The sequence below is a fragment of the Sceloporus occidentalis genome, unplaced genomic scaffold (assembly GCF_023333645.1).
Source record: "Sceloporus occidentalis isolate IW3139 unplaced genomic scaffold, rSceOcc1.0.p SCAF_1, whole genome shotgun sequence".
Lineage (NCBI taxonomy): Eukaryota > Metazoa > Chordata > Lepidosauria > Squamata > Phrynosomatidae > Sceloporus > Sceloporus occidentalis.
Window position 1 is genome coordinate 22,041,961 of NW_028316981.1, and position 14,866 is coordinate 22,056,826.

The 14,866-nt window shown below is 42.4% G+C and overlaps 1 non-coding gene across 1 annotated transcript; it reads right to left on the minus strand.

Annotated features, from left to right (window-relative positions):
• Positions 1-756: 756 nt before the first annotated feature.
• Positions 757-844, minus strand: TRNAY-GUA (transfer RNA tyrosine (anticodon GUA)). Its single transcript is given in 2 exon segments — positions 757-792; positions 808-844. It is a non-coding gene; the product is annotated as a tRNA-Tyr (tRNA).
• Between the last annotated feature and the right edge of the window lie 14,022 nt (positions 845-14,866).

Here is a 14,866-nt window from a genome sequence, read left to right on the forward strand (position 1 = left end):
GCTAAAGCAAGGTTGGGCTGTTGTGATCCTCCAGATGGTTTTGGCTCATAACTCCCATAAGGCAGCAAAGCAAACAGTCAAGGATAATGAGAGATGCGGTCCTAAAAGATCTGGAATGCCACAGCTGTATACTCCTAAATGAAAAGGATCTTCATACAGATTTGAATGCCCAGCAGATTTCTTTTACAGATCTCTCAGCAATTCTCAGTCTTTGGTTCGCCAGATATTTTGGATTTAAAACCCCAGAATCCCTAGAGCTTCTGTGAGGTGGTTTATTTGAGTGCTGGCATGTGTTACAGCTGAACTTGCAGAAATGCATATCGATGTGGATCCATACTGTGAATAACAAACCCGTAATGTGTTATTGAGGTCATGTGCCTTTTACGCGGCTTTCAGCTTACACATGATGCATGAGCCCCATTATTTTCAATGGGACTCCAGCATATGCGCTATTTACCTTATGCAGAGGGGTCTGAAACGGATCGCCTACGTAAGGCAAGGGCGTACTGTATTGGCAAGGCATTCTTTTCAGACATGCCTGCAATACTTATGACACTTCTGCACCTTTGTAAATGAGCTTTTTTGCAATCTTATTAGTTAGATTAGAAGGCTGACGATAGATTCTGTGTACATTCTGTCCAATTTGACATTGTAGGCTCATTTAAGCACCAGTTCATTTCACCATCACATATAGAAATACCTTCTGGCACTGTGTAATTTGTCGGTTATTTTTGGCAAAAAGAAACAAAACATCTGTCCTTCGAGCCGGAATCGAACCAGCGACCTAAGGATGACTTTGGTAGCACACTACAGTCCTCCGCTCTACCAGCTGAGCTATCGAAGGAACAAGCCTAAGGTGTGCTGTCACTCCTTTTAAGTTTGGGTGTGGCACCAGTTAGGTGTGGAACTAGATATTTAGTTGAATATTTCCTTTTAAAATCCTCCCTAGCCTGATGTTTCTCAGCCAACAGAGCAAAAACCTAAAACAATGGGGTGGGTAGATGTGTTCCCAGGACACCTCCTTAACATCAGGTAAACAGAAAGGACAAACACTGGCTCCATTGAGATATGTGACACTTTCAAACTGTCCCTTCCCAAAGGTCCCCCGGGGTAAGATGTCATTGGCTACATGAGATGAAATATATTCTTCAGCATCCCTTTTGCTTTTTTGCTTGTAGTGGGTAACCTGGTTTGATGCAAGGCCAGAGTGGGCACATTTTGGGGTTGGAGGCTAATATTGAAATCCATTTCTATGACATAGGGACTTCTCAGTGACAGTCCTTAGGATCTGGAAATCCCTTCCTATCGAGGCTGGAATGGCCCACACCTTGCTGGAAATGGAAAAAGAAAAGGAAAACAGAGGTCACATTTTTATTATTGAAAATGCAATAAAATGGTAGCTTTAATTAAAATTCTGCTTCCATATCCTGAAGGTAAACAGCTATCCGTTTCTAAAAGGAAGCCTTGTCCAAATTCATAATGAACAAGGCAAAATCAGACTTGTTTCTTTGACAGCTCACTTGGTAGAGTAGCGTAGTATGGGATGTTGTTAAAAGGCATTCATGTGTTGCTAGTTTGAATCCAGGCTGAAGAAAAAAGTTGTTTCTCAAATAAAAATCACATATTTTTGTTTCTCTCAGGAAAAATGCATATGGCCTGGAGAATATTACAGTAAATTTTTCAAGGTTTTGAGCAAATGTACTAATTTGGCATTGAGATTAGCAAATTTCCACTCCTTTTGAATTTCAATTCCTTTTTCAAATGACTGTTTGTGAATTGGGTGCTGATAATGACAACATGAAAATAAAGGTGTTCTATTAATCACCGATGTCACTGGACTTATCTGAAAGGTATTCACCTGATTACATTCCAGTAACAGCTTGAAGTTGGAACAGTCTCTGAGGCTTGCAGGGCATGGGGGGAAGAGACCTATCAGTATTTTCAACTGAAAGTGTGGAAAATGTAGTCTTCCAAACAGGGTGACCAGACGTCATAACTGCAAAGGAAGAAAAGGCACCGCAAAATGTAGAACATTCAAGAAAAATGAAGGGCATGACCAAATAAAACTAAAAACACTACTATAAATGTAAATTCATGCTTTTTAGTCATACTCGAATGGAGGACATTTTGAAATTCCTCCAGGATAGAAGACTGAAATGTAGTTAGTGTCCTGGAAAGGAAGGACTGTCCTCCTAGGAAAACAGAAATTTGGAAGGATCCAGACTATCCCCCTATTTTCAGTGAGGACAGGATGCCAGATTTCTCAAAGGGAAACAGCAAACATGGTGTTATTCAATGTGCTTCTTAATAATGCTAAAAATGTGAAACATTTTGGAATTCTTCCTGGACAGAAAGTTGAACTATATGTACAACATGTCCTGGAAAAGGAGGACATCTGGTGGCCCCAAGCAAAATGAATACACTGCCCTTCCAAATGACTCACATTCCCTTGGAATTGTCTCCTGCCCCTTCTCTTTGGATGCCTGAGCTGCATTTCTAAATGCTCAACTGAAATGTTAAGTTACTGCAATACTGGAAACTTGGAGATTGAAAGAAATTTTTTTGGAGGGGGGCAGAATTCTTATTTAGGGGGCCATGCCCTCATTTTGCCCTCCCCCTATAGCCGTATTCCTAGTTATGGCATGGTGTTTCCACAGAGTATGTGCATTATGCAGTTCTGCTCGTGGTGGAGAGTGCCAACTGCTTACAGCATTGTTTGGCTTAGTGCAGGTTGACAGGTTAGGGCTTGGTTGGATCAAGTAGCAGGATATGGGACCCTGCTCCTCCAGGGCAACACTGGCTCTGATTTAAAGCCAGGTGCAGAGAGCAGAAAAGAACTGCTTGACACAGGCTCACTCTTCCTTTTTCCCTCATACAACTATCTCTGATGAGCAACTTCGCTGTATATCTTTTTCCTTAGGAGTTGAGCCAGCTGGCATTACTCAATTACTATTTTTCCACTGCAGGGCAAGAGTACTGAAAACAAACAATAAAACCAGGTGGGCCAGATAGTGCTCAGTTGAACGATCCAACATGTAGTTAAATATGTAAATAACTGACATGATCACCTGTGTGTTTTAATTTTTGCAAATCTCCCGAGCCTTGCATCCTTGTGACCTAGTAGGTACAGCATACATGGTAAATCCAGGAGAAATTAGGACAGGAGAGGGAATCATACAGCCTTCCAAATGTTGCTGGACTGCAGCTCCCAGAACTCCACCCCATTGGCTATGTTGGCAAGAGCTGCTGGGAGATGCAGTTCAGCAACAGTTCAAGGGCATGATAGAACCACAAAATTAGAAACAGCCAACCCACACACCCATGAAGGATCTGTAATGCAAGATAAAGCTGTGGTATTCCTTGCTATTGGCTGTCCAATCTCTGCTTAAATTCAATTAAATTTTTGGACTATAAATAAACAGAATTGAATTTAATCCAACATACAACTCTGGAGACCAGGATTCAGTTCCTCGCTTAGCCATGAAAGCTACTGGGTGACTGTGGGCAAGTCACATGCTCTCAGCCTCAGGGGAAGGCAATGAGAACTCCTCTGAACAAATCTTGCTAAGAAGACCCCATTATAGGTTCAACTGAAAGTTGCCATAAGTCGGAAACATTAAACAAGAAACCTAGCACATAAACCTTCCCTGGATTTCCCTGCCACTCCTCATAGCCTCCTTCCCCCAGAAGAGAGGTGTGGTGTTAGTGACTCATGGCCTGGAGACCATGGACTGTTACTTAAACTTTTTTTCACTGCCCCTGCAATGGGAAAGCAAGCAGCAAGTCAAACTGGATGCAATCAGCCAATACTCCAGCCAGAAACTAAATCTTGAGGTTGGACACAGTTGGGTTGAGTCAATAGGGTTATGAAGTGGCCAAAAACCCCAATGCAATTCTGGACTGCATCAACAGGAGTATAGTGTCAAGATCAAGGGAAGTAGTAGTACCCCCTATATTCTGGTTTGATCAGATCTCACCTGGACTACTGTGTCCAGTTCTGGGCACCACAATTCAAAAAGGATGTTGACAAGCTGGAACATGTCCAGCGGAGGGCACCAAGACAATCAAAGTCTGAAAACCAAGCCTTATGGGGAACAGCTAAATATATTTAGCTTGGAGAATAGAAAAATTAAAGGTGACATGATAGCATCTTTAAATATGTGAAGGGATGCCATGTGGAAGATGGAGCAAGCTTGTTTTCAGCTGCTCTTGAAAGAAGAACATGAACCAATGGATGCAAACTCCAAAAAGAAAAAAGAAAGAAAGAAAGAAAAAGAAAGAAAGAAAGAAAGAAAGAAAGAAAGAAAATTCCACATAAACATTAGAAATAACTTTTTTACTGTTCGACAGTAAAATGGACTGCTTTGGAGGGTATTGGATTCTCCTTCTTTGGTCTTTAAACAGAGGTTAGATGGGCATCATTCAGAAGAGCTTTAGCTATGTAGTCCTGCATGGCAGCAGGTTGGACTGGATGGACCTTGTGGTTTCTTCCAACTCTACGATTTTGTGGTTCTATGAAGTAATGGCCATATGCACTTTATTTCCCCTACATGAAGAAGGTGAGTGAGGAGTAGAGGGAAAGCCAGGTCCTTGGATGAAGGGTCATACCCCTGCCATTTTGACAGGAGACATCAAGAGCTTGGCCATCTCTTGCACACTGGGGCATCAACAAGGGAGAGAATCCCAAAATCCCTCCTCTGGGGTTTAGCTACATGGGGAGCAGAAGGAAAACATTGCACCCCCAATTAGGAATTTTCACTCCTTGAATGAAATTGTTCTTTAGCCTACAAATTTCTACCTTTGCATAGAGTAAGACCTTGAAAATCATGTTTCGTGCCAAGAGAAAGGTGCACTACAAATTTAACCAATTAATTACTTAATTCGCACCTTGAAATCTTTTATTTGCTGTGTTACCATTCTCGTGGTCACCTGGCCTGCCCCTTTCCTTTGGATGTTTACAACTGTATTTCTACATGCTTGACTGATAGTTTAAGTTACTGGACTGCTAAAAAATTGGGGACTGAAAGAAAATGTTGCAGGGAAGAATTCTTAGTTGATGGACAGTGACCTCATTTTGCCTTTCCATAGTTGCCCTCTCTTTCTCATGCCAAATTGGTTCCCTACCTTTGATTTAGATTACGGGTGGGTTGCATATGGGCTCAAGGCTGGTTTTGTGGCACTATGCACCTCTGGATTCTTGGGTTTGGGTTTTTTTTAGCAAACAAAGGTAAACTGACATTCCTGGAAACCTCCAAGAGTGGTGGTTAATCTTTTAAGCAGGTTGCTCATGGGACTCTCCTGCAAGATTTAACAACATAAAACAAAGAGTTTTTCAAAACCCAGAAGTATACATGTCCTATATTCTTTACCCATCCCCAAGGATCTCATCAATTCGCAGCCGTTTGTGTTTTCCAACCAAACATCTACTGTTTTAATGAGTCAGGTCTCGTGCTCATATTTATACAGGTGCACCAACTCTTTTTCTGAAGCAGAGCTGCTAATAAACAAGCGGACAAGCCTTCCCCTGGGGGTCTTAGGTAATTGCTCTCATGATGTTTCCTCACAAATATATCAGTTGTGAGACACTGGCTGCAGCACACAACTTTCTCTTGGTCAGGATTTCTCTGTTCAATTCTTCAGGTCAGGGCCCTCCAGACTTCTACTCTAAACTTGGAAAAGTTACTCCTTTGGAGCCCAACACTGAGAATCCCTGTGCCAGCATGCAGGAAGGGGGATTCTGGGAGCTGTAATCTGAAAGAGTTACTTTTCCAACTTTGTAACAGATGCATCAGAGAAGAATAAAATTAGTACAATTCTTCAAACATTTCTGATCTCTCAGAGGTACTTTTGTACTCATGTTCCTGAGGCATCTTGTTAGCTACTGCAGGAACTGAATGTTGGAGTAGGTTGTTGTTGATGATGATGATGTTATTGTGTGCCTTCAAGTCATCTCTGACTTATGGCAACCCAAAGGCAAAACTGTCACAGGGTTTTTTGGCAAGATCTGTTTAGTCAGGGTGTGGCATTCTGAGGCTGAAGAGAGTATTACTTGCCCAAAGGTGATTATCACACGGGGACGGCATTAGGACAGGATCGTTCCCGCATCCTTATCCCGTCTTTGTGATTCCGCAAAAGGCTTTCAGGTCAAAGCGCTATTGTGCCATCGTTGAAACAGCATTGTATTAGTGTGAACTCCCTTTAATGTAAAATACCAGGCCATGCCACTCCAATGATGGGACAATGATGGGATCTGCACGATGTTGTTTGAAAGTCTTTTGTGCAACCATGGTCAGTCACACTTTCCAGATGGGATAATGTCCAGATAAGCGTGACATCGTATGGAAATGTTCTTACAATCTCACTACGAGAACAGAAAAGGACAGGACAAGGATGTTTCATCCCCTGTCTGTTAATCTCCTATGTCATCCAACAGGTTTTCATGCCTGAGCAGGGATTTGAACTCAGGTCTCCCAGAGTCTAGTCCAAGCAACTTTTTAATGATGCTTGTTTTTAATCTGTATTTTGATTTAACCTGTATCATGAGGTATGTTGTGAAAAAAGTAGGGTAGATATATATATAGAGAGAGAGAGTTACACACACACACACACACACACACACACTAATATAATAATTAGATTGTAAATATTAGGCCAAGAGTTCTCAGAAAAACTCCTAGGTCCTTTTCCACTGGCAACTTCCATAACATGTTAAAAGAAGAGGTAATTTACAGTTATTAATGATTCATCAGGGAAAACTCTGATCCTTTTTGCCCCAGGTGGCAATCTTAGCCAGCAACCATGTGGGAGGTCAAATGGAGACTTACTGGGATCCCGCAGGAGATTGGTATGTGGATTTGGGCCTGAGGCGCTTACCCTACAGTCATAGATAAGAGCTAGTGGTTTTATTCCCATGGGAATGTGCTGCAGAACTGGGCCAAATCCCTACTTGACACTTGCAGAGCATAAAGCTCCAGCAGCATACTTATGTTAGCGATCTGGAGAGGAACAGCTATGCCTTCTTCCTTGGCCATTTAAAAGCATTCAGATGGCAATGGGTCACACCTCATGGCTACTCAATATCCGGGGCAGAGTTGTGCTTTGGCCCTGCCCAGCTGCTCTTGCGCTGCTGATGAAGAGGGAACAGCTGTTGCCCTCCAGACCTTCACAAGAGCTGTAGCTGTGCTTTCTCCCCAGATGCATAGCTATTAGATAGCGTCGGGGTATGTGTCTGTCCTCCTGGACACTGGCTGAATACTGGGATGTGCCCCAGAATCATCCAACCTGCTACTTTGCAGCAGAGTAAAAGGCATTGTGCAAAGAGGTACTGGATATCTCCTTGCACAATACCTGGAAAAGTACTTATACTGGTGTAACCACCATAGTAACCACCAAGAGAATTCTGGTCTTAGAGAAAAAACTGAAGCTAGGCTCCTGGTAAAAAAACTGAAGACAGAATATGCTGGCTGGGGGAATCTGGGAGCTGCAGAGCCACAAATATTTTCCCCCAAGCTCAGATAAATGTTATAGCTCTAAATCTGCTTCTGAATCAAGAGAGTGACATCAGTGCCTTCTCCAGTCTTGTTACTTTCTTACTGGTCATCCATAAGTCACCTGCTGGGATCTATTTTGTTAGAGCAGTTGGGAAAGGAGTCAGATGACAGGACTCAGAAAAGATGAATAGGAGAAGTCACATCTGCTAGGTTTCTTGATCATGCAGCAGAATTAAAGGCAGAATATCTGGTTTTTGCATCTTGACTACATTGGCAGACCAAAGCAATAGAACAAAGGGTACAATTTGACCAGCTGTGTGGGCAGGGGCAGACCTCACGTTTGCAGATGTGAAATTTGAAGATAGAGAAATTGGAATCTGGTGGAAAAGACATATACTTAGTATGTAAAAAAATGCTGCACCCTGGAATTGGTTTTGAGTGCTTACAATGAATGGAGCTGACAGTCTTTTTGTACAAAAATCCATGCCTGATTGCTCTACATTTTGTTCATTTCAGCAATATAATTTACACATGCAGATGAATAGACATTTGGTTGCTGCTGTTGTGAAACAATTGGAAGTCTGACATCCTTGTCTGTATACTGCAGATCACCCAGAATTCTACCAGTAGATTCAGGTCTTCTTTTTGTCCATCTGTGACAAAGTGTGCAGGGTTTTTTGACAGCTTGCTATCAGCAAGTTGGCAGTCATGAATTGTACATCTGGGGTGTCAAGCTAGGTCTCCTCTTCCCATCAAGAATTACTTCTGGAACATAATTTTAAAGTACTAGAGGTAGTTCTCAACCAAGATATGTGGTTCCTTTACTTATCCAAGCCTCTCTATATAAAACGGATGGTAAAAGAACGATACAAAGCTATAAATAACACCATAAAGCACAGGTATTCGTATCATTATATAGTTGTATAATGCAAGTAATTCTCTTATGCTCATATAGCAAAATACAAGTACAAGTTGACTCACCCTTATCCAGAATGCCAAAATACTCCAAAATCCAAAATTGTCTACGTACAAGTACAGGTTGAAGTGGGTTGACATACTGACACTTTATGGTTCATTGTATACAAACTTTGTTTCATGTACAAAATTATTGTGTATAAAACTACCTTCAGGCTACATTTTTAAGGTGTATACAAAACAAAAATAAATTTCATGTTTAGACTTGGGTCTCATCTCCAAAATTATGTATATGCAAATATTCTGAAATCAAAAAAAAAATCCGAAATACTTCTGGTCCCAAGCATTTCAGATAAGAGAGACTGAATCTGTATAATAAATTCATATTTCATATGCAAAATGTAGTAAAATATTAGCTAAGTTTCATTTCATAGGCTACCAACCAGATCTAGCTTAGGTTAGTGACAGATTTTCTGGCAAGGAAAAACCGTGCATTTGTGCTCTGGTTTGGCTATTATATCAGGTTGCCCACCAGATGTTGCTGGCTTTCTTTGGTTTCAAAGCCACATGTCCCTGGTTTTAATAGTCTTTAAAGCCCACTTTTCAATATTTAGTAGACACAATGCTGGTTTATATTTTAGTTTCATAAAAGAATTACTATGTTAGCAGGATTAATGTGTTAATGCAGCTGCCTAGATTAATTGGACTTGTGTCTTTGTATGAACGATCTTTGATGTCTCCTGTATGCACTTGTACAAAAGTGTACCCATTCCAGATTCGTGGTACCAACTTTAGACAACTTCCTAGTTCCCCTTCTTTCTTATTTTTTTAAGGAGGAAGGCCATATATCTCATCTGTTAAGTCTCCTGAGCATCTTTGAGAGGAGGAGGAGTACTGTGGGTCATGGTTTCATGGATCTAATTGGCTTCTAAAGAATTTTCTAATTCAGGTTGTCTGAATTATTATTGTGCAATATTTACCACATATCTCTGCTACAGAAGAATGAATGAGACAGAGAACCAGTCACAGGGAATGAAATACCTGAGATATAATAGACCTGTTCTTGTTTTGATGTGTAGAATTGTCCAGGAGTATGTTAAAAATATGGTGTGAAATTAAAACAGTGCTCAGATGGCATTGACAATGCATGGTACCTGCTGAACAATATCCAGGCCACAGTCAAAGATGTGGAGAAGAATCCAAACATTCTTTGGTATCGTGTTGATCCCTCAGAATGGAAAGTGTGCTGTAGTACATCTGTATTACAAAGCATTGAAAGCGGTAAGTTTGTCTGTGTGTGTCTTTTGAACAGAGTTTTGGAAAGGTGCCCCATCTGGAAAGCCACACAAGTCCTTCAGAGTTTTCCTCCATAACATATTTATAGTTAGCATTTATCATTCATTGTACTGCCCAGTGCTTAGTCTTTGAGGGTGATGGAGCCAAATTGAAGATCTCAAATTCTGGGCAGCCGATATAAGAGGAAATGGTCTTTCAGATACTCTGTCCCCATGTGGCTTAGAATTTTTAGGCGAACGTCCGCACTTGAAATTTTGCTTAGAAGCAGACTGGAAGCTACTTCAGTTGGTCTGACCTAGAGATAATCAGCAAACCCTTAGACTCATAGAGTTGGTGGGAGGTCTTGTAGGTCAACTGATGCAACCCACTAGTGCCCTCTGTCTGGTCAGCTCAATGCTGAGAAGCACCACCATACTTTCAGAAACCTATCATTCTGTAGATGTGAGTCCAGATACACATTCTCATCTTATCTGCACACATTTGTCTGAATTCTACAAGAACAGGCCCATTGAATCAACTGTTTAATGGTGAATAAACACTTATGTAAATCCCATGAATTCAGCTTGGCATAATGGTTTGAGTGTTGGCCAATAACTCTGGAGACCAAGATTCGATTCCCCACTCGACTGTGAAACTCACTGGTTGACTTTGGGCAAGTTGCATGCTCTTAGTCTCAGGGGAAGGCAGTGGCAAACCTTCTCTGAACAAATCTTGCCAAGAAAACCCCACAATGGGTTCCTCTTAGGGTCACCCATAAGTCAGGAACAACTTGAAGGCAAACAACTACAACAAGTTTACTTGGGTTTATTTCAGGCCATTATGCCCAATGTAGAAAAGGTTCAGAATCTAGAAATCCTTATTCTTATGGGACTAGAGCACATAGTTTCCTTTCTTGTTTCGGCCTGTCAATTGTTAGACCCATGTTTGGTGGAATAATCCCATTTTGGAAAGGAAAGGCATAATCTGCCAGTGCAGTAACCTCAAATAACCATAGAAGATGACTTGGAGAGCTCAGACTGTAACTATGTGCTTGAAAAATACGATGCCTTTTCTGTCAAGGTACAGAACATTCCCGCCATTTTGTTATTATAAATGGGTGGTGCTTAGTAAGTAAATCATGGCATGTATTTACTTCTTGTTCTCTTTTGTACATAATTGCATCAGTTTCTGGGACTGAGTGCTAAATTTATTAATACATGCAAAACACAGAACTGCCACTGCTCTGAAATTTAATTTTTCAATTCATAAAATACCCTTTTGCTCACTCAGTACATGTTTATTTGTAGTCCTATTGCATTAGGCTTTGAAAGGAGAGAAAAAACTACACTATATAGAGTATAAATTCTGCATACTGTTATGCATCCCAAGAGAATTAATGGAGTTACTGTTGTCAGCATTTGCTTCGATTTTGTGTTCCTGCATGGCAGAGGGTTGGACTGCATGTCCCTTGTAGACTCTTCCATGTCTATGGACATTACTACATTTAAACTCCAATTATACCAGGAAAGAAGTGGCATTTGCCATACTTATCACACGACAACATCTCCAACTTGTAGCTGCTCTGTCCTTGGCCCATACCTTTTCATTGACAAGGAAAACCTGTCAATGACCCAGCAAGCCTGCAAGTCCCCCGGTGTGAAATGCTGCTCCCGGGGCAGTTGCGCAATTGTGAGTCATGTGGTGTCAGTGTCCCCTGGATTACTCAATTACCTTTATTTTTTTCTATGCCTTTAATTTCTTTCTTTTGACTTTAGTTGCAGTAGAGCTAAAACATGAGGGTGAATAAACATAAAGGCATGCTGGATAGGGCATAAGGCAGGGGGTGGGGTTAAAGGAGAGTCAGAAAAAGAGCCTCAGTTGTGCAAATGAGAGGAGAGGTGGTGATGGCTCCCTTGAAAGCAGTGTCTTCCCATTTTACTTTTAGTAGTATGGCTGCTGCAAGAACAGGGCTGATGCAGAAGACTCTTATGATTCTATGAAGAAGGATTCAACTGCTGGTCCATTTGTCAATGGAATAGGGAGGAGTTAATATCTTGTCATTTGCCCTACGGAGCAAAATGTTTTGGGCCAAGGCTTCCAGCCCTCTTACCATATGGAGTCAGCCCTCCATATCTATAGATTTTTTTAATCCATGGATTCAAGCATCCATGGATTGAAAATATTTTAAAAACATATAAATTCCAAAAAGGAAACCTTGATTTTGCCAATGTATATAAGGGACACCATTTTACTGTGCCACTATATTTAAAGGAACTTGAGATCCACAGAATTTCATATCCACTGGGGGTCCCGGAACCAAACCCCAGCGGATACTAAGGGCCCACTGTATATACCATAAACAGAACCAAGCCTTTTAAAGCTCTGGATTGGAGAGCACAATTAGTCAGGAAAAGTGTGAATTAATAGGTTTGCCTTTAATGGGCTCCTAAAACATGACACATTTGGCACCTACTCAATCCGGGGATGGGGGAGATATTTTTAAACAAGGGGCCACCACCGGGAAGGCTGGCTTCCATGTTGTTACCAGAATGCAATTGCAGCTGGCAGAACCACCAGCAAAGCTACTTCTGATTTTAGGGAAGGATTCTGAGCCTCCTTGCTATTTGCAGGTCAAATGTAGCAGAAATAGGATCCATTGGCAACTCTAAGATTTCCGACAAAGTTGTTGGGAAAGGTATAATAGAAGTGAATCACAAGAATAGGAGAATATCTCTCCAGTCTAAAGAATAGAAGAGTGGGAGCATCTTTGGTGATCATTTTGTAGAAATGCAACATTCTACAGCAGATTTCTAGTTCTGGCTAATAGAAAGAATTTATAATAACAAATAATATATTTTAAAGAAAAAAAGAGGTGGAATGGATTCTAAAATTAAAATCCCTGGTGCCTTCAGGTCTAAATGAAGATTTGGACCTTCAATCTTTAATTTGAACGTAATAGAGAAAGATTGTATTACAACATATGTATGAATATGATTGAAACATAATGACATGACTACTGAGTAATCACCTGGAGAGATTACATCAGATGTCCCTCTGTCTCATTCCAAGACATATTGGTTATGCCTTTTCAAGGTCCAGCTGGAATATATGCTGCAGTTTCTGTTCCCTTTAATCTTCATAGTCCCATATTTTGGAGAGTGTTCACAACTCCATTGATTTCTTTTAAAGGGTACAGTATGTATAATTCTGAAAAGAACAATATGGGTATTTTTATGTTATAGTTCACTAAGTGTTGTTCATTGAGTGTTGTTCTGTCTTTCTGTTTGCGGAGTCGCATCCAGCAGAGTTGTTCAGGGTAGTCAGGGAGCTAACTCAGCTCCCTCCTGCCCCGAACCAGATCCTTGAACCTTCTAAGGCCTGCTGTGACCAATTTAATAACTTCTTCGCGGATAAAATTTCTCGGATAAGCGAAGGTCTTAACGCTGACATTCAAGCAGAACCTAGGGTAGAGGCATCCAGAGCCTCCGTGGACTTTGTTAAACTGGATCGGTTTGAGTTGCTAAGTACCGATGATGTGGACAAGATCCTCGGAAGTGTTCGGAAAACGACCTGCTCTCTCGATCCCTGTCCCTCGTGGCTAGCGGCCCAGGGGGGACCGGCTGTGACTTTATTGTTACGCCGGATTATTAATACATCCTTGAGGGAAGGGCATTTCCCATCTGATCTTAAATTGGCCATTGTAAAACCTTTATTAAAAAAGCCCTCCCTCAACCCCCTGGTACATAATAATTATCGGCCAGTTTCACTGCTGCCATTTTTGGGGAAGGTGATCGAGAGGGCGGTTGCAATCCAGCTTCAGGCGGTCTTGGATGAAACGAATTATCTGGACCCATTTCAAACTGGCTTTCGGGCAGGTTACGGGGTTGAGACGGCCATGGTCGCCTTGGTCGATGACCTCCGTCTGGGCATCGACAGGGGAAGCGTGTCCCTGTTGGTGCTCTTGGACATCTCAGCGGCTTTCGATACCATAGACCATGGTATCCTTCTGGGGCGCCTGGCAGAGGTGGGAATCGGGGGCACTGCGCTCCAGTGGTTCCGGTCCTACCTCTCTGGGAGGTCCCAGATGGTGCAGCTGGGAGACGTGTGCTCTGATGAGAGGGCCCTTAAAACTGGGGTCCCTCAAGGAGCCATTTTGTCTCCCATGCTATTTAACATTTACATGAAACCGCTGGGAGAGATCATCCGGAGACATGGGGCGCGGGGTTATCAGTACGCTGATGACACCCAAATAATCTTCTCTATGTCTCCGACTGATGCAGTGACTGAGGATGGCGTCTCTCCTCTCGTGGCCTGTCTGGAGTCAGTAATGGGCTGGATGAGGGAAAACCGACTCAAGCTGAATCCATAGAAAACGGAGGTACTTGTGATAGGTTCCCCTGGTCCAGGAATGGCGGTGGTTCCACCTGTCCTGAATGGGGTCACGCTCCCTGTGAAGGACTCCGTGCGCAGTCTGGGGGTACTTCTTGACTCGTCCCTTCACCTGACTGCTCAGGTGAATGCGACGGTCAAGAACACCTGTCATCAGCTTCGGCTTATTCACCAGCTGCGTCCATACCTGGCCCAGAGGGACCTTGAAACTGTGGTACATGCTCTGGTAACCTCGAGACTGGATTTCTGCAACTCACTCTACATGGGGCAACCCTTATACCAAACCCGGAAGCTACAAATGGTACAAAACATGGTAGCCAGGCTGGTCACTGGTACCTCCAGGGCCAGCCACATTACACCGGTGTTAAAAGATCTGCATTGGCTGCCGATTCGCTTCCGGGCGCAATATAAGGTGTTGGTGATGACCTATAAAGCCCTAAATGGCTTGGCCCAGGATACCTGAAGGACCGCCTCTCCCCATACATTCCGTCCCGCACCCTCAGAACATCTGGGCAGCAACTACTTAGGGCCCCCGGGGCTAGGCTTGTCTCCACCACTAGGAAGACATTTTCCATCGCCGCCCCGGCCCTTTGGAATACGCTGCCCATAGAGCTCCGCTCGGCCACCTCCCTGGCCCAATTCAGGAGGGAGTTAAAGACCTTCCTTTTTAGAGTTGCATTCCCCGATTAAAGTCCAACGGGCCTCCCTCCTCTTCACTGGCAAGGGGATTGGCTAACTCGGGGCTTTTCTGTTTTTATTGAATTTGTATTGTACTGATGCTTTTATTGTTTTGTTTT